Source organism: Argopecten irradians, chromosome 8, assembly GCF_041381155.1.
Source record: "Argopecten irradians isolate NY chromosome 8, Ai_NY, whole genome shotgun sequence".
In the NCBI taxonomy this organism is placed as follows: domain Eukaryota; kingdom Metazoa; phylum Mollusca; class Bivalvia; order Pectinida; family Pectinidae; genus Argopecten; species Argopecten irradians.
The window spans coordinates 877,689-905,399 of NC_091141.1; the positions used below are offsets into that span (position 1 = coordinate 877,689).

At 39.1% G+C, this 27,711-nt stretch overlaps 1 protein-coding gene and 1 long non-coding RNA gene across 2 annotated transcripts in view; both read right to left on the bottom strand.

Moving 5' to 3' along the window:
* LOC138329047 (glycoprotein 3-alpha-L-fucosyltransferase A-like) overlaps nucleotides 1-27,711 on the bottom strand; it is an 89,440-nt gene that overhangs the window by 43,374 nt on the left and 18,355 nt on the right. The gene's annotated exons all lie outside the window — the stretch shown is intronic.
* LOC138328740 (uncharacterized) lies at nucleotides 13,086-15,402 on the bottom strand. Its single transcript, XR_011209343.1, has 3 exons — nucleotides 13,736-15,402; nucleotides 13,501-13,571; nucleotides 13,086-13,179 (listed from the first exon to the last, which is right to left on the bottom strand). It is a non-coding gene; the product is annotated as an uncharacterized lncRNA (long non-coding RNA).

A 27,711-nucleotide genomic window follows, 5' to 3' on the forward strand; every position in this document is an offset into this window, starting at 1 on the left:
ACAGTTGGTGAAGTGACGACTATTGTGATACAAACAGTTGGTGAAGTGACGACTATTGTGATACAAACAGTTGGTGAAGTAACGACTATTGTGATACAAACAGTTGGTGAAGTGACGACTATTGTGATACAAACAGTTGGTGAAGTGACGACTATTGTGATACAAACAGTTGGTGAAGTGACGACTATTGTGATACAAACAGTTGGTGAAGTGACGACTATTGTGATACAAACAGTTGGTGAAGTAACGACTATTGTGATACAAACAGTTGGTGAAGTAACGACTATTGTGATACAAACAGTTGGTGAAGTAACGACTATTGTGATACAAACAGTTGGTGAAGTGACGACTATTGTGATACAAACAGTTGGTGAAGTAACGACTATTGTGATACAAACAGTTGGTGAAGTGACGACTATTGTGATACAAACAGTTGGTGAAGTGACGACTATTGTGATACAAACAGTTGGTGAAGTAACGACTATTGTGATACAAACAGTTGGTGAAGTGACGACTATTGTGATACAAACAGTTGGTGAAGTAACGACTATTGTGATACAAACAGTTGGTGAAGTGACGACTATTGTGATACAAACAGTTGGTGAAGTGAAGACTATTGTGATACAAACAGTTGGTGAAGTGACGACTATTGTGATACAAACAGTTGGTGAAGTAACGACTATTGTGATACAAACAGTTGGTGAAGTGACGACTATTGTGATACAAACAGTTGGTGAAGTGACGACTATTGTGATACAAACAGTTGGTGAAGTGACGACTATTGTGATACAAACAGTTGGTGAAGTGACGACTATTGTGATACAAACAGTTGGTGAAGTAACGACTATTGTGATACAAACAGTTGGTGAAGTAACGACTATTGTGATACAAACAGTTGGTGAAGTGACGACTATTGTGATACAAACAGTTGGTGAAGTGACGACTATTGTGATACAAACAGTTGGTGAAGTGACGACTATTGTGATACAAACAGTTGGTGAAGTAAACGACTATTGTGATACAAACAGTTGGTGAAGTGACGACTATTGTGATACAAACAGTTGGTGAAGTGACGACTATTGTGATACAAACAGTTGGTGAAGTGACGACTATTGTGATACAAACAGTTGGTGAAGTGACGACTATTGTGATACAAACAGTTGGTGAAGTGACGACTATTGTGATACAAACAGTTGGTGAAGTGACGACTATTGTGATACAAACAGTTGGTGAAGTGACGACTATTGTGATACAAACAGTTGGTGAAGTAACGACTATTGTGATACAAACAGTTGGTGAAGTACGACTATTGTGATACAAACAGTTGGTGAAGTGACGACTATTGTGATACAAACAGTTGGTGAAGTGACGACTATTGTGATACAAACAGTTGGTGAAGTAACGACTATTGTGATACAAACAGTTGGTGAAGTAACGACTATTGTGATACAAACAGTTGGTGAAGTGACGACTATTGTGATACAAACAGTTGGTGAAGTGAACGACTATTGTGATACAAACAGTTGGTGAAGTAACGACTATTGTGATACAAACAGTTGGTGAAGTAACGACTATTGTGATACAAAACAGTTGGTGAAGTGACGACTATTGTGATACAAACAGTTGGTGAAGTGACGACTATTGTGATACAAACAGTTGGTGAAGTGACGACTATTGTGATACAAACAGTTGGTGAAGTGACGACTATTGTGATACAAACAGTTGGTGAAGTAACGACTATTGTGATACAAACAGTTGGTGAAGATAACGACTATTGTGATACAAACAGTTTGGTGAAGTAACGACTATTGTGATACAAACAGTTGGTGAAGTGACGACTATTGTGATACAAACAGTTGGTGAAGTGACGACTATTGTGATACAAACAGTTGGTGAAGTGACGACTATTGTGATACAAACAGTTGGTGAAGTGACGACTATTGTGATACAAACAGTTGGTGAAGTAACGACTATTGTGATACAAACAGTTGGTGAAGTGACGACTATTGTGATACAAACAGTTGGTGAAGTGACGACTATTGTGATACAAACAGTTGGTGAAGTAACGACTATTGTGATACAAACAGTTGGTGAAGTGACGACTATTGTGATACAAACAGTTGGTGAAGTAACGACTATTGTGATACAAACAATTGGTGAAGTGACGACTATTGTGATACAAACAGTTGGTGAAGTGACGACTATTGTGATACAAACAGTTGGTGAAGTGACGACTATTGTGATACAAACAGTTGGTGAAGTGACGACTATTGTGATTAATAAAATCTGTTACCTGTAAGTGATCGAGATCGGGTTATCTCAGTCGAGGGCTAAGATTTTGTAACATAATCCCAACCGAGGCGTTACAAAATCTTAGCCCGAGACTGAGATAACCCGATCTTTATCACTTAAAGGTAATATTTTTTCCCTGCGCCTCTAAGATATAATAAAACCATCTATAAACGCATTCACAGTAAAATTATCCCGTCTTGGGCCCCCTGGTTCAAAGCCGATTGACCATTTCATCTGCGCTTCGAATTTAGTCATTCCGCGTAAAACTATAGTTCGGTTATATCAAAGAAAAAAGCTGATCAATCGGTACATACTATTTTAATCATTAAAAACAACAACCAAACAATGCATGTTAAATGCTGAATGTACATATTTCTAATAATATTGATTGTCTGAAGCGTGTGACGTCATCGATTCGAGAGTATGACGTCACATGCGCGGACTGTTACATGAATGGTGTAAAATTCCGCCAAAAATCGCGTAAAGGTACCAGACAGATCGGACGAGATAGAAAAATCTAGCACTGGATATCATGTGAGATTTCCCTGTCCGAGGTGCGAGAAACACACAGTTGGTGAAGTGAACGATACGATATTGCGACCTAATGTATCTGTTATCAGTATCTGCAGTCCTTGGCGGAAACAAGACCACTTTCAAAAGATTAAAATACTCGTACGAGATTACATGCAATCTAACCCGTACTCTAACGGCCAGGAGAAATAAATCTACACGTTTCTGGTTGTCTAATAATACGAATGGGTTATGGAATACACACTCTCTTTATATTGAAAGTTAATTTATTATTTTGTTCAGTTCTTATAATTATAATCTAATTTAAAAAATCAAAAAGGATATGCAAATATGACAAAACATTGTGTACTTGTAAACGTAATATTTTTACGGGGCAATAGTTTTGAAAAATCATACAGTTATAACCCCATTTTCAACTTTTATACCTATGGGAAATGACTTTTATAAAAACAAAATTGACAGAATCAAGGTAATTTTGACCGAAAACTGATCGTCTGTGTATTACTCATCATGACTTGTGTGTTTCATTACGTCATTGACAGAATGATTCAATCAAAGGAAAATTGCGCCACAATCTTAAATATAAACAATTATCCTTACAAATATTTCCGGCATGTGAAATAAATGAAAATGTAGAAGAGAAATCACGTAGACGACAGCTTGATTCCTGAGACGTCTAGTACGATTTCGGACTTAATATTCGTTAATTTTACCCAGGCTGGAAATATGAAACTGTAAACCGGAAGTAGCCGTAGTCAAACCCAGGAAACCGTACAACTGCCAGGTTCCATTCGACATACGCTATCACGTCTTTGGATAAAGATATAAAATACTAAATCCGGGACAATTGATAGCGGGACACGATGACATATCGTTTGCTCTGTAATCAAAGCGAATGATTCACAAAGTGGAAATAGTTTTGTTTGGACATTGTTGACAACACGCGTATGATTTGATGCGCGCGCAGCTCGTTTGTGTAATCAAGGATTGTCGTCTGCGACTCGGGTTTATGAAATAATCAGACGATGCATATTTCATACATAGACCGGATATCCCTCATGAGAAGCACAACAACATGCGATGCACGAGCTTTATGTCTACACTGCCTAGGGATTCTGTCGCCAGAATGTAAGGGTAATCTCAGAGTCACGAACGCTCGCATGGTCTAGATACCGTGTTAATGTCAGCCAATATGATGTAAATACTGGGTACATTTTTACAGTGACAAATTGTATTTATTCAAAGCGATGCTTTCTTTATATGTCGAAATAGCAAATTCGAACTTATGTTTGTATAATTATTGAATAAAGTTGTGAAACGACATCCATGTGGTTGATAACAGTCGTGACATTGTAGGACCTTAACTGTTGTAAGACTTGTATTTAATTTGGTACAGCTGTAAGTACTCAGTCAATCTGATTCAAATTATATCTTCATGTTCACGCCGGTCCGGTCAACCTTCTCTCTGTTGCATCTGATGCCGTTTTGACCATATACACAAGATATTAAAGTTATGAATTCCTAATGAGGTGTTTGATATGTATGGAATAGTGTTTGAACCAGTATTGGACACATTGTACCCATCCTCGTTACTGTCAAGCATCCGCCTATGTAAGAGTCGAACATGCAAATCTGCTATATCACCGACTCAGACATTGATTAATTTGCCTTGATTGGCTTTTAACGTTAAGGACATGCCAGGCTTAAAAGGCGAACCTGTAACCCAAAGATAAAGGTCTTGTGCTAATATGTCGGATCATCATATGTAACCATCGCTGCCCCTCAAACATAGATTAATATTCGCGCTGAATATATGGCAACGTAAACAGGACTTTGAAAGAATTGTATCTGTTGATATCACACTCTTATCGTCCAAGCAATTTACTGTACAATTCATAGCTGGTAAAACGATGATGTCTTTTCGATTTCATTGATGATCAAAGGGATGGTAACCACTACAGGTATTTTAAAGGTGTTTGAATAGCAAAATGTAAACTGATCCAAAGCAAGACAGGATAAGTACATCAGTGTTCATCACCCATATCGACAAAAAACGTTTACACTATGTTACCAATTAAACTAGGACTTTATCATATCAAGTTGCCACATTTTTGACAAATAATTAAAAATATGATCGGAATTTGGAAAAAAATCTGAAAAAAAGTCTTAAAGGTGAAATTGACTTTACCTCTTTAGCTGAAACACTGTCGTATTTTCTACAATCCACGTGAAGCACAGTTTGACCTTACGGAACAGCACTCGCGAACAACCAGTCTTTTCCCGGCCCTCACGATGGCTGGGTCTTTAGTGTCGTTTTGTTTGAGAAAAGAGATATCTTTCGCCATTACTGGTACTATTCCACAGGGAGATACTAATGTTACGACTGTTAAACATACCAACTATCTAATATGCAGCCAGAAAATAATTTTAAAGTACAAAAACACATATAATTGAGGGTCTCTGCACTTTTACTTTGGTCGCTTGTCTAAATTGCAGAGCATAGCGTGTGCTTAAAACTCGACACAGGACGATAGTATTCGACCATAGCATAAGTCTGTCGTCACATCCGGTCCCAGGGGATTGTGGATGATTCTTCACGCGCGTGATTCAATAAGACTTCATTGAGCGCCCCCTAGGGAAAAATAAACTTACTTGACACACAAGCCCATACGTCAAAGTCAACGCGTATCTATGTGAGAGATGTCGATATGAAGAAAGTGCGTCGTATATGAAATGGAGACATGATCACTCTTTCATGACGCGTGTCCATATAAGTCTGAGATAAGCAAGTCAGCAGTCTCCCATTGCATGTGAAATCAATAGATATTACTGATGTAGGTTTTCTGTTTCCTACTGCAGATATCAATCACTGTCTTTTGTTGATGCGAAGTCTCCTAAATCTCCATCAGAAATTTGTCGCTGAAGAGAAAAATATTTAAACTTAGTGAAAGATGATCTATCTCGGCAAGAAACATCCGCGCATGCGCAAGTTGCACGCAATACTGTTTCTCTAAGAATTTTTAGTTTGGCAGATTACTGAATAAGACAATGATAAATGTTCCTATGTTGCTCCGATGAGACGTATTTGATGTTTTTAAATACATGAATGTAAGTTTTGTTAAAAAAGTGCCCACGCTAACATGTCATAGTTGTAATATGTAGGCACAGCTTCACTGTATTTCTATTTTTGTTGTGTTCCGCGATGATGGAAAATCTCGCTAGAACTATTTTCAAATGACTACGTTTTGGAGAAAAAACTACATCAAATTTAATAGATAAAATGACATGGTCCGGAAAAGATCGCGTAGAATGTATAATAAGGTAAAAATGCTATACGGCGTCGTATTAGGGCACCAATATACATATTATTCTTGTACAAAGCTGCACTTAAAACATAAAAGGATAATGAATGATTCTGTACAAGTTTAAATGATAAGTATATGTATAAGCTGAGATACTTGTTTATCATTATAAATTAAAGGAATTGAGAGGGTCAAGTCTTGAAAAACCGGACTTTTCAGAGTTAAATCCACGACCAGAAGCTGACAGCTGCCATATCCATATAATCTGGGCACACCACTTTGTCAGCGGAAGGTCTTACATAGCGTAAATATGACTTTTAGTTGTTATCATTTGTATCCACATGTTGACTCACTTTGTTACATATGACCTGTTTACGGTATATAAACTAGTTCTGGTAGTTCTAAGATAAAACATTTACATAATAACACAGTAAAAATATAGAGCTGAACAGTTGACAAACGGCCTATGTGTTGTTCATACATATTGTTATTGATCGCAAGTATTCTACTAGATCAACATGTCCAATGGAATAAATAAAATCAAAACATCAACACATTATATTGTTCTGAAAACTTTTAAATCTCTGTAAAAGGATTTATTCGGTTTCTTATCACACTGAGAAATACATCTCAGGAATAGATTGATCTTCTGGAGCAAACTGTTTACGAGACATCTCGCGGGATCCAATAGCAACATTTGTTTACAGATTAAAATGGTTTCAACACAAATGTATTGTTTCATATTCTAAAAACGAGAAAGAACATTGTCAAATACATCAGCTAGCACTTTATCAAATACTACAGAATGCCAAAATTAGGGAACGATATTCTATTTCAACAAATTTTATTGACATAATTGATGGTGCAGTCAACAGGAATGAGGGAACGGTATAATTCTAAAGTTGTTAAGTCAATATTTTGTTTCCATTCTGCCAGAATCATTTGACAACATTACTGTGTAACTACAATGTAATTAAACAATACGATTTCACATTGACGACAAAGTTGACGTTTTGCACTAACCAGTTTAGACTTTCACTTTTAAGTAGGATCCTTTAGTCCTGATAAAGCAGGTCATCACACACATATAATTTCAAATTTCTAGAAAAAATCCACCTTTCTCTATCCCCTAACATATTGGATTCCTCACCAAACGTCCGACACATAAATAGGCAACTAGCGAAACCGACATTTTACACCCCAATAAATGTGCCGTCTCAAAGGGATTTTCCCAGAATGTGTTTTGATATGGTTCTATGATCCCTTTTCGTATGGTTCTACCGAGATTCTAGCGTGCTCTATTTTCTCTTCTTCCTCTATGAATTTCGTCTTCTTAAAGTCACCATCTGACACTATTTCACTTTTGGTCTTGGGTTGGGCATTTGCTGCTACCTACCAATTTACCCGAGTCTACCCATCGCCGACGATGGAGTTTACCTGGCTTCTATCTGTTTTAGACATTACCATCTTTTGACCGCCGTCATAGTTCAATCTTATGTATGTTTAGTTGGTCGGTATTGTTGACAGTATGGCGTCTATATAGCACTATGAAAGTGAACATGAGCTCCACTATTACAATGAGGCACAATACCAATATACGACAGTCTCCCATAACCCACATGTACTCCCACACAACAAACACATCTGAATGTATGGGAGGTCAATCTTATATAACATTAACTGTTGATATGACGTTACAAGCCTAATCACCCAAACAACCACTCAACCAACCAACAACCTGTCTAACTACACCATAAACTCACATAGCTGTTCAAATAAGGGCACCAACCACCCACCCAACCAACAATCTGTCTAACTACACCATAAACTCACATAGCTGTTCAAGTAAGGGCACCAACCACCCACCCAACCAACAATCTGTCTAACTACACCATAAACTCACATAGCTGTTCAAGTAAGGGCACCAACCACCCACCCAACCAACAATCTGTCTAACTACACCATAAACTCACATAGCTGTTCAAGTAAGGGCACCAACCACCCACCCACCCAACAATCTGTCTAACTACACCATAAACTCACATAGCTGTTCAAGTAAGGGCACCAACCACCCACCCACCCAACAATCTGTCTAACTACACCATAAACTCACATAGCTGTTCAAGTAAGGGCACCAACCACCCACCCACCCAACAATCTGTCTAACTACACCATAAACTCACATAGTTGTTCAAGTAAGGGCACCAACCACCCACCCACCCAACAATCTGTCTAACAACACCATAAACTCACATAGCTGTTCAAGTAAGGGCACCAACCACCCACCCAACCAACAATCTGTCTAACTACACCATAAACTCACATAGCTGTTCAAGTAAGGGCACCAATCACCCAGCCAACCAACAATCTGTCTAACTACACCATAAACTCACATAGCTGTTCAAGTAAGGGCACCAACCACCCACCACCCACCCAACCAACAATCTGTCTAACTACACCATAAACTCACATAGTTGTTCAAGTAAGGGCACCAACCACCCACCCAACCAACAATCTGTCTAACTGAACCATAAACTCACATAGCTGTTCAAGTAAGGGCACCAACCACCCACCCAACCAACAATCTGTCTAACTACACCATAAACTCACATAGCTGTTCAAGTAAGGGAACGTACCCTTAAGCACTGTAAAACATCCTAGCTGTTCAAACAAAAGAGGTTCAACACCTACATGTTTATTAACTATTAATAATTCGGCATTATTATATGCGTGAAACAATTCTCAAACCGGGTCTTATCTAAATTGTCTGTCTTAATACCTCAAAAAACATAGATTAAATTTTATTAAATAAGACGAAGAAGAAGAATCATACAGTACAATGCAATGAATCTCCTCGTCGTATTTATTCTGATAAAATGTCAGGTCGTGCTAGAATCCATTGGTTTTCATTCCTACTACAACTGTAGCCTGAGGTGAGTAACGCCACAATCTGTTAATGCACACCTTACTCTTAAGAATAGCACTATAAACTTATATAAATCTCCAATAGAGCATCGTTCAAGACGAAATTAAGTGGTTTCTGTGCTAAAATCTAGTTTTCATTGTGAGATTTGCTAATGGAAAACAATTGACAAAAACACGGCATTTGTTAGAAGTGAAACTACATGGAACAGTGACATTACGTTGTTATAACAAAATATCAAAGAGGTAAACCAATGCCGTGCAGCTATATGGATATAATGTTGTCTCGTAGTTGGAGACGTTCTTAAAGACAAATGTTAGAAGCGCCAGGTACATGTATTAGACGTTGATACTAGCTCACCGTGCGGTTGTTCAAATAGTGATCAGTGATATCTGCGATCATATCTTCTCTAAAATGAGCAATTAGATTAAGCATGAAATACTTCACAAATTTGTAATATTATCATGTTTGTTTTACAAGAACTTATTTTATCTTGATTTGAAAACTGTTGTTATCTTGTGATTAGCCTAATCAGCTGTTGAACAGCTGAACCCAGAGCATTATTAGAAAATACCTTTCGGCGTCATATTTTCAGATTTTCATTAATAATTAATCACAAGTCATTAAGACGTCTGTGATAATTAAGAAGGCATTTATCCATTATATTTCCTCTATAGAAATTATCATGCACTGGTGTTAGTTTTCAGCATTAAACTTGAATTCTTCCCAATGAGAATTTAAAACAGGCAAGTTTAAACATCATTAACAATGCCGATTTGCTTCCCCACAGACGCTATAGGTCGAGTACTTTCACACTCAATAACAGAAACACATGCTTTTTTAAACGGCTATGTTTACAAAACAGTTCCTTTTTGCAATTCTCATGAGATAAGAAACATTACAGTCTTATAGAGATTTTCCAGAAAACAGTTTCACAATTGGCACGGCTTCTTGACACCAACACTGATCAAATTTCTCCGTTATCTTCTTCAGTAACCAAATTCAAATATTTCGTTGCCATGTAATACCATCAGGGATCTCGTGATAAGCGTAAGAATGAGATATCGATATACGGGTAAGGGTGGTGTTTTGCATCAAAGAGAAAACACAAGTCAGAGTCTGAGAAGGTTTGTGCAGAGACTCGATTTAAATGGATTCCGATTTAAAGGAACGGTTTCGTAACTTCGTTTGCTTTATTTTCCTCATAGTTTGCCAATTTTAAAGAATGGGCCCATAACTTCGTTTATTTCCGTCGTTGTTTGTATCTGTATACAAAGACAATGAAAATTGTTAAATACTGTGCTCTATATATAGTCACTCCTATCAAATCCATTGCGGGTTAGAGCTGCCGTCTAAAGTCTCGATGAACAATATTTAAAAGAGGGTTAGAAGGGCTTTTCAGTGCCTTGGTCTTAAATTGGTCACTCTGTCGTCCTCATTCCAGATGGACCTCGCACGGTTTTCGTGAACGTTAGAGTGCTAACGTATACACGTTGTACGTCAATTAATCCAATGAACATTTGTGAAAATGCAATTTTTGCATGTGAAAAATTACTAGTTCTCCCACCTCTCGCCTTTTATAAAATATATTGTGAGTGTTTGGCAAAGCTGTCATACGGTGTTCTGGCTTGATCATTGAAACAATGCATACTTGCAAATTATATAGAGCATTTAAGAACTTCTTGTGCAATTAATCAATATTTTTCTGAGAAATTTCATTTGGAAAAAAAGGAAAAAAAAGAGAGAAATCGTTTGACCGGCTGTGACCAAATCAGTTCGAAGTGAAGTACACGTTAAATGTAATTAGAATGAAATATAATGAATTAAAGGATTTGAAGGGTGTGCAAAGTCCTGTCGGTTTTTGTTGAAAGAATGTTAGTCATTATGAAAGCATAAAGGTATTGTTTTATGTATTTGAATTTCCTTTTTGATGTAATATAGCGTAGTTTTAATTGCCTTCTTCCAAGCATGTAATACAACATAATCTCATTTTTCTCCTTGATGATTTTAAGCATTTAGCATTTTCATCAACCTTCTCAATTACAGGTTTGACATAACACACATGGTCATATATTCCCCCTTTAATGTTCACATTTTCAATAATGTCGTCTTAGAAAACAAAAAACCATGTTATTACCGACAACTGCTCATTGACATTTGTTTTATTTCTGATTATGAACTTTTGCCATTACCAACCACGTTGTCGTACTGATAAACCGTGTATTATAAATCGATTTTTGAGACTAATGAGCTTTAACAACACCGATAACTTACAAATCACGCCGAACCCGATAAACCGACATCGGTAGGACAATCAAGTTTTAATTTCATATAAAAATCGAATGATAGAATTTCATTGCGTGGACGGATTGTAGTAGCCCCTTGTGGAGTAGATGAATTTCATTTTATTACACTGTGTACATGTTCACGCAGACGCTTGGGGGTACCATTTATGGTAATTGTCAACTTCACAGAAAAGCTTATGATTTCTAAGCGTGTACAATTTGGTGTTCGAGAATAGAGAAAGTAGAAGTGTTCTTTATTTCAAGTGGATTTTATCACGCAGATTTAGCCCGCCGCAAGGAAGCACCATTTTGTTTTTATATGACGCACGCAGAGCTAATATAATCTATAAAAGCGTATGCGTTTTATGTTCCTAATGCAACTTTGTCACGATCAAAATTAACTTCTCCAATATCTTTTTTTGCTCGACAAGAAAAGCGATGACAGAATAACGCATTTTCTTTTTATCACATTTACCAAAGATAAAAGAAATTTTCGATACAATAAATTTTTCCTCGATATAGTTTCTTTTTATAATCATGGTAACATAAAAAGCGTCTTTCTGAGTTAGATCAATAATTTCAACCGCTGGCAGACCATGATCAATATGCAGAATGTCTAAATGTTTTTGTCAAAGACAGCGAGAAAGACTTTTTTGAAAGTAAAGTACTAATTATCTTACGAGTTCCTAGCTCTGGCTACTTCCGTCATATACGGAAGCGAAAGTTCAAGTTAATCAGTTTTGTGACTTTAGCGAACTTCGCGCGGTGATTAAAACTGACAAATTTTAAATTAAGCACGGTAACTCATGAATAAATGATAGGTCTGTCTCCTAAGAACGGCTGCATGTTTGATCACATTCTTCCGTCGACATCATTAAGTGCACAACACTAGTACAATATGCACATTTTATTTGCACTTTGCTTCAGATCATTGTCTTTATTATTGCTTTCTAAGATACCAAAAAGGGCGTGTGTTCTTCCATCCGATTTTAGTCCAGAGTCAGGAATAAATACTACCAGAAATTTTCCCTTATATTATTTCTATAGCACATAATCGTAATACATTCCATGGTCTGGACGATGCCAAGAACGCTGGAATCAACGACTCTATGTATGTCTTGTAATGAAAATATTGTGTTTCATTATATGCTATATAATATAGATGTAGTAATTCCCTGGCTATACTGACTCATCAGACATTGGTCGGTACGTAATAATACGGACTAGTGCACTATAACAACAGTTTGCACTCCTCCATAAATAGCATCTAATATCTCGACAGATATAGACATTGTTTATAGGCTTGGGTTGCAGGGTTATTGAAGTACGTACAATACAGATATATCGATCTGACGATATGATGGGATTATTTGTTGTCTCTGTCCGCTCTCAAGGTTCCCTGTCATCTGGATGTCAAGCGTTTAAGTGAGGCTGATAACACATGGATGACATTTCTATCGCTAACTCGTTATGGCGTTCTTTACGGTTAGGTCATGTCCGAGTCGCGAGTCGTATAAATAGTTATTAGGCCGTACGTAGAAAATATTACGGAGCGAAATTCGGATGAATGTAAAAGATCTATTGAGATAAATGTATTGTGATTTATGATTGATATGACAATGAACTTAGTTATATGACAGAAGAAATTTTGTTTGTTAACATATAAAATGGCAAACGTCCTTGTCTTTGCATGATGTGTAATTTCTGCCATGATAACGAAAGAAAGGTGTTAATTGTGATAAAAGGGCATCTCTTTATTTTACATGTGTAACAAAGTCGGTTTTGTGCCTTTTCAAATTCCTTTATTCTGAATTCACACACATCCAGTTACATGTTTAACTGTACCCTACAATAAAATAATAACATATAAGATAACTTCATAATATGGACAATACATATAGAATCTACCAAACGTTACATAGACACTTATAGACTTTTACCCTGACAACTACTCACAATAGCGTTATACATCATTTTATAATAATACGATCTCGACGAGATAATATATACTTCATATACACTGTATCTCACTACAAACTATAACACATACAATTTGCTTTACATTTACAAGATAATGGTTCTTCATGTACAAGATATACGTATTAAAACAGATTCATGGTAATTATGTAATTACGCATATAAGTCAAACATTTACAAATGTACCTACCCTAACAATGGGTTAAGGGCACTACATGCTTTCAGCCTTGCATTACAGGTGTAGCAATATAGACATATACTCTGTAAAATGGAGATATATATCAATTGAACAGGTAAGAGCGTGATCTTACGAATAGAAAGAGAATCACGATAGAGACAAAAACGCGTCTATACCGACTTAAGTAAATATAAATATAACGATAAGAATTGTTATTCTTATAGTAGTAAATATATATAATACATACCAAATAGGCAGTCTCCGGCCGATTAGTTATATATGCACGGAGTGGACAGAGTACGTCCGTCGCCGTCTATGTCAAGAGTCTAGTGGCTATATACTAAAAAGGCGGTAAAACGTCAAAGACAAAGCACACAACCCAAAACGAGGCATCCATACATATCCCATACTTACTTACATGTATATCACGTGACATATTAATATACATAACGAACACGTGACAGACGACTATACAGGTAAACGCTCTCTCACACGGACATAGTACAAACGTATATACGACAAGCTAACAATACTTATAGATGAACACACAATAAGAACATCGCATGCGCGGCGCGCAATATCACACGCATACAAAGTTAAAATAAAACAACATTTAATTAATATTTCGATTACAACTCTGCTACATATGCATAATATTTTCTCTGTTACTCGTTAATATGATTTTACCCCCATGAATTTTATCTGAAATCAAATTTGTCCTAGAATTGTATCGCAGAAAACATCACTGCTTTCACTTCCGAAACTCCTGTTTTATATTCTCCTAACATTTGAAACAATAAGATTATTCTCCTTGAAAATATATTATTAACATTGTAGAGATGTGATAAATCATTATAGTTGGCATAGTTTTAGCGATTTGATTAGTAAATATGGTATCGTGTCGGTATGATATGAAGCTTCAGCACACTAGCCATGGCTGTATTAATCTGTCAGCTCCAGATAAGTTTAATCTGTCACAGCTTCCAAACGGCAAATCTGATATCTCACTGTATTTCTACTTCACATAGAAATATGTGTTCCGTTTATGAGAAGCAATTTAGCCGCTTCAAGATTAAAAACCATAAATCGACCTTCACTTGTCTAAGAAGAATTCATGTGAATCCAAACATTATTACACTTAACCTGACATAGTATTGTCTACATCATAACAACACACAGGTCCTACATATTCCGTGTATTGGCTGTGGTGTTATTTTTAAAATAACATATACACAATGTACAATAACACGTAACAATGACAAGCAAAGTTAACAAACCAGAAATGTTTCATTTGATATTTTGTACATAACTCTTTAGCACGGAAATGCTTCTTTTCCAAAATAACGATTCACATAATAATAAAAACAATAGTAAGCCAAGCTCAAGATGGTGATTAAATATAATCAGAATTTAGATAAGTAAACCATTCATAACAACGAAACTTTATATTTTACAGAGGAGTAGGTATGCACCTCTTCATGGTCAACACGGCATACAAATCTATGTCATGGCCATAGGCCTACGTGCCAAATAAATGTAGTTCATTGCCATTCAAATCTAGGTCATCATCATACCCACCATTCAAATCTAGGTCATCACCATACCCACCATTCAAATCTAGGTCATCACCATACCCACCATTCAAATCTAGGTCATCAACATACCCACCTATCAAATCTAGGTCATCAACATACCCACCATTCAAATCTAGGTCATCACCATACCCACCATTAAAATCTAGGTCATCAACATACCCACCATTCAAATCTAGGTCATCAACATACCCACCATTCAAATCTAGGTCATCATCATACCCACCATTCAAATCTAGGTCATCATCATACCCGCCATTCAAATCTAGGTCATCACCATACCCACAATTCAAATCTAGGTCATCACCATACCCACCATTCAAATCTAGGTCATCACCATACCCGCCATACAAATATAGGTCATAATCATACCCACCATACAAACCTAGGTCATCACCATATAAGTACCCACCATACAAATCTATGTCACAGCGACAGCCCTCATACAAAATCTAGGTTGAAGCGACACCTGACATATAATCTAGGTCACAATGACAACCATCATACAAATCTAGGTAGAAGCGACACTTACCACACAATCTAGGTCACAGTGACAGCCATCATACAAATCTAGGTAGAAGCGACACCTGCCATACAATCTTGGTCACAGTGACAGCCATTATACAAATCTAGGTAGAAGCGACACTTACCACACAATCTAGGTCACAGTGACAGCCATCATACAAATCTAGGTAGAAGCGACACCTGCCATACAATCTTGGTCACAGTGACAGCCATTATACAAATCTAGGTAGAAGCGACACCTGCCATACAATCTAGGTCACAGTGACAGCCATCATACAAATCTAGGTAGAAGTGACACCTGCCATACAATCTAGGTCACAGTGACAGCCATCATACAAATCTAGGTAGAAGCGACACCTGCCATACAATCTTGGTCACAGTGACAGCCATTATACAAATCTAGGTAGAAGCGACACCTGCCATACAATCTAGGTCACAGTGAGAGCCATCATACACATCTAGGTAGAAGCGACACCTGCCATACAATCTAGGTCACAGTGACAGCCATCATACAACATCTAGGTAGAAGCGACACCTGCCATACAATCTAGGTCACAGTGACAGCCATCATACAATCTAGGTAGAAGCGACACCTGCCATACAATCTAGGTCACAGTGACAGCCATCATACACATCTAGGTAGAAGCGACACCTGCCATACAATCTAGGTCACAGTGACAGCCATCATACACATCTAGGTAGAAGCGACACCTGCCATACAATCTAGGTCACAGTGACAGCCATCATACAAATCTAGGTAGAAGCGACACCTGCCATACAATCTAGGTCACAGTGACAGCCATCATACAAATCTAGGTAGAAGCGACACCTGCCATACAATCTAGGTCACAGTGACAGCCATCATACAAATCTAGGTAGAAGCGACACCTGCCATACAATCTAGGTCACAGTGACAGCCATCATACACATCTAGGTAGAAGTGACACCTGCCATACAATCTAGGTCACAGTGACAGCCATCATACACATCTAGGTAGAAGTGACACCTGCCATACAATCTGGTCACAGTGACAGCCATATACAAATCTAGGTAGAAGTGACACCTGCCATACATCTAGGTCACATCTGGACGTGACAGCCATCATACAATCTAGGTAGAAGTGACACCTGCCACACAATCTAGGTCACAGTGACAGCACTGCCACATCTGGTAGAAGACACTGCAACATCTAGGCAACAGTCAGCATTATACAAATCTAGAAGTAGACACCTGCCATACAATCTAGGTCACAGTGAGAGCCATCATACACATCTAGGTAGAAGTGACACCTGCCATACAATCTAGGTCACAGTGACAGCCATCATACAAATCTAGGTAGAAGCGACACCTGCCATACAATCTAGGTCACAGTGACAGCCATCATACACATCTAGGTAGAAGCGACACCTTCCATACAATCTAGGTCACAGTGACACTCACCGTGCAAATGATTGTCTTCAACGGCAACAGAACTACAGAGTATATAAAGAGATTATTTACAAGTCTGACTTGATAAGATTAAGGAGAATAGAATATTCGCGACAAGTCATTGATACTGACCATAACACTTCCACATAGTATGCTCTACTTCAATAAATACAAATGTACCGACCGTATTGACAAACCTAGCACATAAAACTTTCAAGAGAAGAGATAAGCATTTTCTTCCTGCAAATCAATGAAGAGAACAGTAAATCCAATACCGAAAACAAAAGATAGCGTCATGTCTTGGAGTGGATAGATAGTGAGCGATTTGTTTCAATACTTGTTGTCAGATATGAGGTTTCGTCTTTTGAAGTAATGAATCATTCATAGGTTTGTCTTCTTGTCTTTTAGATGACCCGCAGTATGGTATCAGTGACACCTGCGGTGAAAGTCTGAAACAACATTAATTATGTACTGTGTACACAATGCACACTGCTGTGTTATAGATCCGTCATTATAATATGTATATATAACCGTGTCTATGTATGATTATTAGTATCGTGATCAGTGTGTACCACTAGATCTACTTCTCAACCAGTCATGATTGTGTTAAGGCATGCTGATCCATCAGAGTTACTTCCCTTCGTTTCACTCGGTCAGTATTTTTGCTAAGCTGAAAGTAATTATACAGAAAGCAGGATGTCCTTAAACGCTGACATAAACCCGAGTGAACATTTTCATTGCTCTTCTTTCATTTGTGTAGAGACGTAAGTAAGCTATTAGCACCACCTATTTCACCGGTCATGTGTTTGCTATAATGCATCTTCCATACAAGTACTAGAAGGTGTCGATGGAAATAAACTCAACATAAAGAAGCAGTAAAGATGACGTCATCCAATGTTTTCCAACGATTTGGTCAATGAAATAGTCTGGTTGTCTACAGATATCTTCAGTAGTTGTCTTCATTGCTTTAAACATAGACTAAACACTTACTGTATATCACATCGATGGCAGTACCTGTTTGGTATTGTGTTATATTTAATTTTTTTCACCATTTGTTATATATTGTTACATAAATACCCTTCACTTTATAACCTGTTTTCCAAAGAACCACAAAACCTTACATATCTACTGATAAAAACACAACTATATGAACTAATATAGGAAGGGAGTTACCGTGATGACGAGGTAAAGAACCAGGGACATTACAACAGAGATCCGTGACTGATCACTACAGCTGATCCACCAACCAGGGACATTACACCAGAGATCCGTGACTGATCACTACAGCTGATCCAACTACCAGGGACATTACAACAGAGATCCGTGACTGATCACTACAGCTGATCCACCAACCAGGGACATTACAACAGAGATCCGTGACTGATCACTACAGCTGATCCACCAACCAGGGACATTACAACAGAGATCCGTGACTGATCACTACAGCTGATCCAACTACCAGGGACATTACAACAGAGATCCGTGACTGATCACTACAGCTGATCCAACTACCAGGGACATTACAACAGAGATCCGTGACTGATCACTACAGCTGATCCAACCAACCAGGGACATTACAACAGAGATCCGTGACTGATCACTACAGCTGATCCAACAACCAGGGACATTACAACAGAGATCCGTGACTGATCACTACAGCTGATCCACCAACCAGGGACATTACAACAGAGATCCGTGACTGATCACTACAGCTGATCCACCAACCAGGGACATTACAACAGAGATCCGTGACTGATCACTACAGCTGATCCACCAACCAGGGACATTACAACAGAGATCCGTGACTGATCACTACAGCTGATCCACCAACCAGGGACATTACAACAGAGATCCGTGACTGATCACTACAGCTGATCCACCAACCAGGGACATTACAACAGAGATCCGTGACTGATCACTACAGCTGATCCACCAACCAGGGACATACAACAGAGATCCGTGACTGATCACTACAGCTGATCCACCAACCAGGGACATTACAACAGAGATCCGTGACTGATCACTACAGCTGATCCACCAACCAGGGACATTACAACAGAGATCCGTGACTGATCACTACAGCTGATCCACCAACCAGGGACATTACAGCAGAGATCCGTGACTGATCACTACAGCTGATCCACCAACCAGGGACATTACAACAGAGATCCGTGACTGATCACTACAGCTGATCCACCAACCAGGGACAATACAACAGAGATCCGTGACTGATCACTACAGCTGATCCACCAACCAGGGACATTACAACAGAGATCCGTGACTGATCACTACAGCTGATCCACCAACCAGGGACATTACAACAGAGATCCGTGACTGATCACTACAGCTGATCCACCAACCAGGGACAATACAACAGAGATCCGTGACTGATCACTACAGCTGATCCACCAACCAGGGACAATTACAACAGAGATCCGTGACTGATCACTACAGCTGATCCACCAACCAGGGACATTACAACAGAGATCCGTGACTGATCATTACAGCTGATCCACCAACCAGGGACATTACAACAGAGATCCGTGACTGATCACTACAGCTGATCCACCAACCAGGGACAATACAACAGAGATCCGTGACTGATCACTACAGCTGATCCACCAACCAGGGACAATACAACAGAGATCCGTGACTGATCACTACAGCTGATCCACCAACAAAGGACATTACAACAGAGATCCGTGACTGATCACTACAGCTGATCCACCAACCAGGGACAATACAACAGAGATCCGTGACTGATCACTACAGCTGATCCACCAACCAGGGACATTACAACAGAGATCCGTGACTGATCACTACAGCTGATCCACCAACCAGGGACATTACAACAGAGATCCGTGACTGATCACTACAGCTGATCCACCAACCAGGGACATTACAACAGAGATCCGTGACTGATCACTACAGCTGATCCACCAACCAGGGACATTACAACAGAGATCCGTGACTGATCACTACAGCTGATCCACCAACCAGGGACATTACAACAGAGATCCGTGACTGATCACTACAGCTGATCCACCAACCAGGGACATTACAACAGAGATCCGTGACTGATCACTACAGCTGATCCACCAACCAGGGACATTACAACAGAGATCCGTGACTGATCACTACAGCTGATCCACCAACCAGGGACAATACAACAGAGATCCGTGACTGATCACTACAGCTGATCCACCAACCAGGGACAATACAACAGAGATCCGTGACTGATCACTACAGCTGATCCACCAACCAGGGACAATACAACAGAGATCCGTGACTGATCACTACAGCTGATCCACCAACCAGGGACATTACAACAGAGATCCGTGACTGATCACTACAGCTGATCCACCAACCAGGGACATTACAACAGAGATCCGTGACTGATCACTACAGGTGATCCACCAACCAGGGACATTACAACAGAGATCCGTGACTGATCACTACAGGTGATCCACCAACCAGGGACATTACAACAGAGATCCGTGACTGATCACTACAGGTGATCCACCAACCAGGGACATTACAACAGAGATCCGTGACTGATCACTACAGCTGATCCACCAACCAGGGACAATACAACAGAGATCCGTGACTGATCACTACAGCTGATCCTGATCCACCAACCAGGGACAATACAACAGAGATCCGTGACTGATCACTACAGCTGATCCACCAACCAGGGACAATACAACAGAGATCCGTGACTGATCACTACAGCTGATCCACCAACCAGGGACAATACAACAGAGATCCGTGACTGATCACTACAGCTGATCCACCAACCAGGGACAATACAACAGAGATCCGTGACTGATCACTACAGCTGATCCACCAACCAGGGACAATACAACAGAGATCCGTGACTGATCAATACAGCTGATCCACCAACCAGGGACAATACAACAGAGATCCGTGACTAATCACTACAGCTGATCCACCAACCAGGGACAATACAACAGAGATCCGTGACTGATCAGTACAGGTGATCCACCAACCAGGGACATTACAACAGAGATCCGTGACTGATCACTACAGCTGATCCAACTACCAGGGACAATACAACAGAGATCCGTGACTGATCAGTACAGGTGATCCACCAACCAGGGACATTACAACAGAGATCCGTGACTGATCACTACAGCTGATCCACCAACCAGGGACAATACAACAGAGATCCGTGACTGATCAATACAGCTGATCCACCAACCAGGGACAATACAACAGAGATCCGTGACTAATCACTACAGCTGATCCACCAACCAGGGACAATACAACAGAGATCCGTGACTGATCAATACAGGTGATCCACCAACCAGGGACAATACAACAGAGATCCGTGACTGATCACTACAGCTGATCCACCAACCAGGGACAATACAACAGAGATCCGTGACTGATCAATACAGCTGATCCACCAACCAGGGACAATACAACAGAGATCCGTGACTAATCACTACAGCTGATCCACCAACCAGGGACAATACAACAGAGATCCGTGACTGATCAATACAGGTGATCCACCAACCAGGGACAATACAACAGAGATCCGTGACTGATCACTACAGCTGATCCACCAACCAGGGACATTACAACAGAGATCCGTGACTGATCACTACAGCTGATCCACCAACCAGGGACAATACAACAGAGATCCGTGACTGATCACTACAGCTGATCCACCAACCAGGGACAATACAACAGAGATCCGTGACTGATCAATACAGGTGATCCACCAACCAGGGACATTACAACAGAGATCCGTGACTGATCACTACAGCTGATCCACCAACCAGGGACATTACAACAGAGATCCGTGACTGATCACTACAGCTGATCCACCAACCAGGGACATTACAACAGAGATCCGTGACTGATCACTACAGGTGATCCACCAACCAGGGACATTACAACAGAGATCCGTGACTGATCACTACAGCTGATCCACCTACAAGGGACATTACAACAGAGATCCGTGACTAATCACTACAGCTGATCCACCAACCAGGGACATTACAACAGAGATCCGTGACTGATCACTACAGCTGATCCATCAACCAGGGACATTACAACAGAGATCCGTGACTGATCACTACAGCTGATCCACCAACCAGGGACAATACACCAGAGATCCGTGACTGATCACTACAGCTGATCCACCAACCAGGGACATTATAACAAAGATCCGTGACTGATCACTATAGCTGATCCACCAACCAGGGACAATACAACAGAGATTCGTGACTAATCACTACAGCTGATCCACCAACCAGGGACAATACAACAGAGATCCGTGACTGATCACTACAGCTGATCCACCAACCAGGGACTATACAACAGAGATCCGTGACTGATCACTACAGCTGATCCACCAACCAGGGACATTACAACAGAGATCGTTGACTTAACACTACAGCTGATCCACCAACCAGGGACAATACAACAGAGATCCGTGACTAATCACTACAGCTGATCCAACTACAGGGACATTACAACACAGATCCGTGACTGATCACTACAGCTGATCCAACTACCAGGGACATTACAACAGAGATCCATGACTGATCACTACAGCTGATCAACCAACCAGGGACATTACAACAGAGATCCGTGACTAATCACTACAGCTGATCCACCAACCAGGGACAATACACCAGAGATCCGTGACTGATCACTACAGCTGATCCACCAACCAGGGACATTATAACAAAGACCCGTGACTGATCACTACAGCTGATCCACCAACCAGGGACAATACAACAGAGATCCGTGACTAATCACTACAGCTGATCCACCAACCAGGGACAATACAACAGAGATCCGTGACTGATCACTACAGCTGATCCACCAACCAGGGACAATACAACAGAGATCCGTGACTGATCACTACAGCTGATCCACCAACCAGGGACATTACAACAGAGATCGGTGACTTAACACTACAGCTGATCCACCAACCAGGGACAAAACAACAGAGATCCGTGACTAATCACTACAGCTGATCCAACTACCAGGGACATTACAACACAGATCCGTGACTGATCACTACAGCTGATCCAACTACCAGGGACATTACAACAGAGATCCATGACTGATCACTACAGCTGATCAACCAACCAGGGACATTACAACAGAGATCCGTGACTAATCACTACAGCTGATCCACCAACCAGGGACAATACAACAGAGATCCGTGACTAATCACTACAGCTGATCAACCAACCAGGGACATTACAACAGAGATCCGTGACTAATCACTACAGCTGATCCACCAATCAGAGGACGTCGTGGAATACCGTCTTCCTTGTTGTGCCATTTGTTTCGATGGTGCTTTTACATTGTACATCTTTTTCCTTTAAAAACATTACGCTTCGCATATAAAGGCATGGCGTTACTATCGATACCTACTCAGAATTGTTTATTATTTCTAATAATGTCAATCACTGTATTTTCGCGTAAAAGATTAAATTCTCAACTTTTTACGTCTTCATTATTGTCAACATATTCGCGAATACAAAATGGATAAAGAAGTTGAGATATTACGTGTTTGCATATTACAGGGTTAGCTGCCTTGCGGGTAGGTATCGATTCTTACATCATTATTTTGTGAGCGCAATTCCCGTCGTTTTCCCCGAAAATATGACGTTACGCTCGCAAACACATGACTAATAGAATCTTTCCTTACCTAAAGGGTGTGGCAATGAAATCACAACCCAAGGGGTAATTCATGAACGTCTAACCCGAGGGTTGTACATTCAGGAATTGCCCCGAGGGTTGTTATTTCGTTGTCATACTCTCATAGGTAGGAAATGATTCTTTTTCTTCTACATAAAAAAGAAACAGTAGAGATATTAATCTAAAAAGAAGCATTTTCACGACGACATGAACATGGGTCCGTCATCTGCACGTCAATATTGATGACGTCGTTAACAATGAAAGCTACGGACACCACGCATGAAGTAATGACGTCACCTAATTGTCTTCAGGTTCAAAAGGTTAGGTTAGCGCGCGCAATCTTTCATACCTAAGGGTTTGACAGAGAAATCTCTCACGCCTAAAATCAGTGACAAATCAGTGAACGGTGGGAGAAGTCACAATCAATACCTACCCGCAAGGGCAGATAATTCTGTAATAAACAAATGCAGAATAAATTCGCTATGAAGGACCCTTACTGATAATCGTACATTAATATACATATAATTAATTTTCTCTATGTCTCTGGCTTTCTGATTGGCCTATTCATTTTTTCATTCCACGATGAAAAAAACTCCGAGAATGGCGCGGAAACCCGACGTTATAGTGACGTCACAATAGAAACGTTGACGATGCGTATAGATTTGGAAAAAAATAATCCCTTGGAAAAAAACAATGGAATCGTACGTGTAAACGTATTTCATTTTATAAAGTTTGCAAACAAAATTTCTTTCATACCCTGATGAAACTAAAAAATAGTTAACAGTCGTCAATATAAGGACATGAAACGAATGATGATAGACGGAAGCCATCTAGCGATGTAATTCACAGTTCAACCTATCAACAGCAGGAAAATTGTAAGCTATTGAGGTTTAATTATCATCCCATCCCTTATATAATGTGGGTCCGTAACACAAAACATATATACACAGTTTAATCTTAATGTAGCTTCCACCACTTTATTACCGAACGTTTTGATTGCTGCTATGAACAATTGCATAACTATAGTGTCTGCAGTCGCCCACACAGTTATATACAATTTTGATAAAAAAAATACCTCACAAAACACAGGGTTTTCTAATCACCATTATCTAACTTTCGTTAATTAAAGTTAATAAATTTTCCAGAATGTGCTGTTGAAAAATAAAGAAAGAGAAATTAACTAACCTTGCTTGATTGCCATGACACTAGACTAGTTGTCGAGCCTCTATGGAGTATTTTTGTTAACAAAACAAATATTTCATACCCGTAACATGCCACTTTGTTGAAAAATTAATCATACATAAACACAACACCATGCAACAAATACACAAGAAATGTTATTCTTCCATGGTTTATTTTAAACGACATACCACCAGGAACATCATCAGCACATATTTGTGGAATACAGCAATCGGCAATACTATTGTAAATGTTATTTAAGACCTAAGTGGGGACTTGCTTTGTGAAACACAAATATAATCTCCTGTTTATATTGATGAGATCCTTTACAAAGTTCTACACAGTATGGTAGGCATTATGCTTGTTATCCCCATGTTATTATGTTCCCATTTCTTGATAGTTACATCCCGTATTCCTAGGTGGGCCTATATTGAAGAGATCTTTTACAACTACACAGTATGGTAGGCATTATGCTTGTTATCCCCATGTTATTATGTTCCCATTTCTTGATAGTTACATCCCGTATTCCTAGGTGGGCCTATATTGAAGAGATCTTTTACAACTACACAGTATGGTAGGCATTATGCTTGTTATCCCCATGTTATTATGTTCCCATTTCTTGATAGTTACATCCCGTATTCCTAGGTGGGCCTATATTGAAGAGATCTTTTACAACTACACAGTATGGTAGGCATTATGCTTGTTATCCCCATGTTATTATGTTCCCATTTCTTGATAGTTACATCCCGTATTCCTAGGTGGGCCTATATTGAAGAGATCTTTTACAACTACACAGTATGGTAGGCATTATGCTTGTTATCCCCATGTTATTATGTTCCCATTTCTTGATAGTTACATCCCGTATTCCTAGGTGGGCCTATATTGAAGAGATCTTTTACAACTACACAGTATGGTAGGCATTATGCTTGTTATCCCCATGTTATTATGTTCCCATTTCTTGATAGTTACATCCCGTATTCCTAGGTGGGCCTATATTGAAGAGATCTTTTACAACTACACAGTATGGTAGGCATTATGCTTGTTATCCCCATGTTATTATGTTCCCATTTCTTGATAGTTACATCCCGTATTCCTAGGTGGGCCTATATTGATGAGATCCTTTACAACTACACAGTATGGTAGGCATGATGTTTGTTATCCCCATGTTATTATGTTCCCATTTCTTGATAGTTACATCTCGTATTCCTAGGTGGGCCTATATTGATGAGATCTTTTACAACTACACAGTATGGTAGGCATTATGCTTGTTATCCCCATGTTATTATGTTCCCATTTCTTGATAGTTACATCTCGTATTCCTAGGTGGGCCTATATTGATGAGATCCTTTACAACTACACAGTATGGTAGGCATGATGTTTGTTATCCCCATGTTATTATGTTCCCATTTCTTGATAGTTACATCTCGTATTCCTAGATGGGCCTTTTCATACCTCGTAAATAAAAATGATAATAAAAGATATCATGGGACGCTTACTCTCCCTGTGTGTGTGGATAAATTATCGTTGTTTTCATTGAAGTTAAAAGTCATGGAATGTTAAATTTTGTATCTATTTATGAACAGCTAGTTGTTTTTTTATTGTGTAGGCGATATTCGTTGCCTGTGTTATGTTGTGGGGTAAATCCCATTATATATGAAATTCGTAATGCGTTCACAACCGACTGTTGATGAGAACATTTTGCTTGTATTGTAGTGGAACTAATTGACTTTAAAAAGTTTCACACGCCATTGCATGTCATTGTTTTGTCATTCTGAACCTGAACTATTGCTGTGCATACTGTTATATAGCTGTTTCTGATAAGACCTTCATGTGGAATAAAATGAAAATATCACAAAGATTAAACTCATCAATAGGATTTATGTATTTGGTTTAATGGAGAATGCTATTCTACAGCACAGTGATTAGGCGCACTTGTTGAATTGCAACCAAAAATAACGACATAATTCCCTGATTATTAATAATAAGCCACTGGTGTAGTGTCGTTCAGGCTCTGTCTCGTGCTTGGTTAGTAAATGCTGGTCCAATTGTTTTGATTGGCAAGCCAATGCTGGTCCAATTGTTTTGATTGGTTAGGCAATGCTGGTCCAATTGTTTTGATTGGCTAGTCAATGCTGGTCCAATTGTTTTGATTGGTTAGGCAATGCTGGTCCAATTGCTTTGATGGGCTACTCAATGCTGCTCGAATTGTTTTGATTGGCTATTTTTAAAATATATAATGTTGTGACTTTGTTAGTCCTTCGTCTGATTAACATTGAACTGGACACATAGTGGTTTGTGCTTTAATGATGAAGTCTGATTTGATTTGCCTGCTTATGATTTATTTTATCTTATTCGTCCTTTGATGACATAGGTTTGAATCTTGGATGCGTTTTTGTTGGTTCCTTGACGACCGAACCTTATATGACTGTTTTTGTTTTAAGTTTCTTGTTTGTTTTGATTGGTTGCTTGGTACCTCAGCAATATCTGGTGTGTTCTGTAATATTGACTGAGCTCTTACAAGATTATATCAAACTGAGTTTAAGACTCCAAAATGTATTGAAAATAAATGCCAATTATAATTGCAAGCAATTATTATCAAAGATAATTTATATTTGATAGTAAACTTTAATTAAACGACAAGCTGATTCTCTAGAATGTTTACATGGCATTAAAGTCGCTCTCACTGGGGCGCTTACATGGAGAAAATATTGATTGGGGACCCCATGGTGTAATCGTCCGTTATTGTTTTGCTAAATAGAAATTCTAGATTTATTTCCGAATACTGCTATCTATCTCCAGTTCTAACCGCTGT